Below are 4,294 nucleotides of genomic sequence, written 5' to 3'. Positions count from 1 at the left end.
CACAACAGCGACGGGTTTGACCACCGCAGCCTCCACCGCGTCCCGTAGCCACCGTTCGTGTGCGTCGTCTATTAGTGGTCGGTCGCTCCTCCTTCTCCTTTGTCGCAGGTATCCCTCTGCTCTGCCGTGCTCGCCGCAATTTTTCCAGCCCCCTATGCTCTGCCGTGGTCGCCTCCCTCTGCTCTGCCGTGCTCGCCGCAATTTCTCCAGTCCCCTCTGCTCTGCCGTGGTTGCCTCCTTCTGCTCTTCCATGCTCGCTGAAAATTCTGGTAGGTGAGTCCTCTCCTCTTTATTGTGTTCTTGCTGTGTTGTGCATCGAAGAGCTTGGAAGGTGAACTATGGGAGAAACTGTAGTGCATTCAAAGGTCAAAGCATCTCGTTTTTCTACTTTTCATGATCGATATGAAAATCAATTAACTTTACTTTGTAACTAGCATATTTATTTATTCATTTTCAATGAATATAAAAATGTAAACAAAAAAAATGTGAAAAAAAAGAAAAAAATATAATATAACATGCAATTTTGCTCTTGTCAAGAGCTCCACAAGGCTAGTGTGAATAACAACAAATGGTCGTTTGCCAATTATAGCTAGTGTGTATGCATTCGGCACAGGACTTTGACGAACATATAGATTAGGGGCATCAACATTTAATATTTATGCAGCTTCAACCATCAAGTGGTGAAGATCAGGAAGCTGAGATTACAAGAGATATTGCTGGTTATTCAACTTTTAATAACAACTTTGCTGGTAGCATAATTGAAATTACTTCTTGTTTTCCTACCTATATATTTATTATTTAAAATTATTAAATAATTTTATTTAATATTTAATTAAACCGGTTGAACTCCGGTTGAATTCCAGTCGAACCAGTGAATCATTGAACCAGTAACTTTACCGGTTCATTGACCGGTCTGGTTCTCGTAACCTTGCTCTACATCACCACTCCCCAATCCTAAATCTCACCACCACCCAAATCCTTCCTCGACACCACTCTCATCCCTAACTACCAATATCACTGTTGTCATTACTACCACTGTCATCACTGCCTCCTTCTCTAATACCACGACAAAGGCAGAAATAGAGTAATAGTAGTGGTGACTTGGTAGTAGCGATTCCAGCATGAGTGGCAACAAGATCTGCGCTTCATCGCTGCCCTTACCCGAAGATCTGTATTTGTCACCATTGCTGCTCCATCAACGAGGGTCGTACACGTTCTCTGCCTTTCCTTCGCAAGCACGCATGAGGTCCTGCATGGTGGTGGCACTCTTAATTCTCTTGAGTTTCGCTTCGATGACCCAATCCTTGGTCTTCGTGTTGCCTTTTACAAGAATGTTGTGGACTCTGATTGGGACCATCTTCGACAACAGCCTTCGCGCCAGCATTTCGATCTTGAAGCGCTGCTCACAGAGCTTTAAGACTGGGGACTGAGGGATTCAAAGATTCAGCAATACGTCGTCGTCGCGATCTTTTTTAATTTTCAATTTTTGTTGCTTCATTCTCTAATTCTATATCTCCATAATCTGACTTATTATTGAAATGTAGATCTGTTATTGTTGAATTTGAATGCTCTACTTATGTTATTAGCATTTGAATTTGTGTTTGCAGTTCTGTTAGTTCTGTTGCTGTATCTATAATAATATAGTCCTATTGAAGTATTGTTGTTTGAATTTGAATGTGAAATTCTGAATCTGAATGCACCTCCTCTTGAAAATGAATTTTTCAACCGTAATGAGTAACTTCTCTTTTTAGTAATTTTCTTTCGACTTTCTCTCTCACTCTTTCTCCATTGCTCGATAGTGGTAGTAAAGAGAAGGATTTAGGGATAGTGATGACAAAAATGATGATAGTGGTTGGAAATAAGAGTGGTGGTGAGGAAGGATTTGGGTGGGAGTGATGGTGTAAAGTATAAAAAAGATTGAATCAGATTATATTAGAGGTATTTTGAAAATTTTAAATAACTTTTTATGGTTTAGAGAATTTTGTTAGTAAAAGATTATTTTTTTATGAGTAAAAATAATAATTTTATTTATTAGTGAATAAATTTGTCAGCATTCTGAACTTTTATGGATATAAATGATATAATTTACTTTTTTTATGAACCATGTCATTTTATTTAATAATTTTTTTAGTATTTATTTTATTTTTTTATTTTCACCTCTATTATTATATAAAAATTATTTAAATTTTTATAATAATTCCTAATTAAATGTATCAAGAAAAAATATACATAAATTAGAGTTACATTCGGAAAAAACACTTATGATATAGATGAGTTCTTAAAAAATATTTTTTAGCTATGGATGACATTAAATGTGAAATTATTATTTTTATTAGAACTTTCTGTTTTGATATGATAGTGTTAATAAATTTTCTATTAAAAATAATAAAAAGTTCATTACTAAATATATAATACAATATTGATGGAGACTTGGAGCTCTCCAATTTTCTTCCACTGCAATAGAGAACTTTCCACTTTTATAGTAAAAAAGAGTGATTGAGGCAAATGAATTTTAACGTATTGATAGTTTGCTTGGTAATATTTTATATTTCTAGTTTTTACTGCTTCATAAAAGGATTTATATATTGGTATTTTGGTATTTTCTTCCAACGATTATAAGATTCTATGTTGCAAAGAGATTCTCTTATCCAAGAAAAATATTTCTGGCCTAATTTTAATCGAGTGATCATGGGATATTTGTTGGTGATAGAGGGAATATTGATTTATAGGAAGAGATATGGCAAACTAACTCAAACTCCCGTCCAAAATATCTATCTATAATAAACTAAATAATATATATACTCAACTCTTTTTTCCTTCTTTTTTATTAATAAAAATGAATAGTTTAAAATGGATTACTGCTAAGGATAGAAAATGAATAGATCCACCAATAATTTAATACATATTTTATTGTAAGAAAAGAAAAAAAAAAGTGAGGCTTTCATCTTCTTCGACGTTCTTCTATAGTCCTTTGAGCTGCTGCCAAAACTTCAGATGGGAGGATTTGACAGCCTTTAAAGATGAAAATGTTTCGGGCTTTCCAAATCTACCAGGTAATGTTTGCTGCGAGTTCTCTTCTTTCTTTAGTTGCTTCATTTCTTCTCAACTCTTTTTCCAGTATCATCCACCATTTCCAGGTTTCTTCTTGCTGGTCTGGTGTGGGTAAATTTGCTGCTTGCCAAACATCCTTCGATTCTGTGCACTCCCAGAAACAATGAAAGGTTGATTCCTCAACTTGATTACACCACCAGCAGACTAGGTTCACTGATTGAATTTGGGATTGGATCTTCTGAAAAACAGGTAGTCCCTCGTGCATAATCTTCCAAAGGCGGTTATTAATTTTTTGATGACAATTTATTTTCCACAAATTAGACCATAATGCTTTGTGTTGGCACTATTCTGGAAGGTATTCCAAAGGTGGGTGAAAAAATTGAAAGTTTATCATGTATGCCGATTTTACAGCGAAACTACCTCTTTTTCCTTTCATCCAGGTAACTCTATCTTCTGTTTTATGTATCTATGTGTTGAAGATCGCTGTAGCAATTTCTGGGCTGAAAATTGATTGAATTAGTGATTGATTTCATGACCTGTTAGGTAGGATTAGATCGGAGACCCTCTCTGGTCTTTCTTCTATATGTTGTGAGAGATTAGGAGTGATGGCTACATAATCCCTGACCCATGAATCCTCCCTAATTCGAATAGATAGACCTCTGCCCACTTCCCAGAGAATTCCTTTCTCTAAGACTATCCTTCCTTCCATTATACTACGCCAACCTCAGGAGGGATTTGTACCTGTTTCTGCTCTTAGAAAACCAGAATGTCGATAATACTTACTCTGGTAAACTTTACTGATAAGAGAGTTAGGCCTGGTGAGTAGACGCCATCCTTGCTTTGCTAACATTGCCAGATTAAAGGCTTTAAGGTCTTTGAAGTTGAGTCCTCCTTGATTCTTTGGTATGCAAGTAATTCTCCACCCAATCCAGTGTATTTTCCGTTCAGACTCTTTTTGGCCCCACCGAAATTGTAGGATGGCTCTTTGAATTTCTTCAAGGAGAGTCTCTGGTAGTTTGAAACAACTTAGAGTATAAATAGGAATTCCGTGGCCACAGCCTTAATTAACACTTCTCTGCCACGAGTAGATAAGAGAGCTCGTTTCCAATGACTCAATTTCTGAATCACCCTATCCTTAATGAAGTTGAAAATAGCCTTCTTAGATCTCTGAATCACTGCTGGGAAGCCTAGATATTTGTTCTGATTTCCAATGTGTGGTATCGAAAGAATTTGAGCTAGTTGG

Source organism: Arachis duranensis, chromosome 6, assembly GCF_000817695.3.
Source record: "Arachis duranensis cultivar V14167 chromosome 6, aradu.V14167.gnm2.J7QH, whole genome shotgun sequence".
In the NCBI taxonomy this organism is placed as follows: Eukaryota; Viridiplantae; Streptophyta; class Magnoliopsida; order Fabales; family Fabaceae; genus Arachis; species Arachis duranensis.
This window is presented reverse-complemented; position numbering follows the sequence as displayed.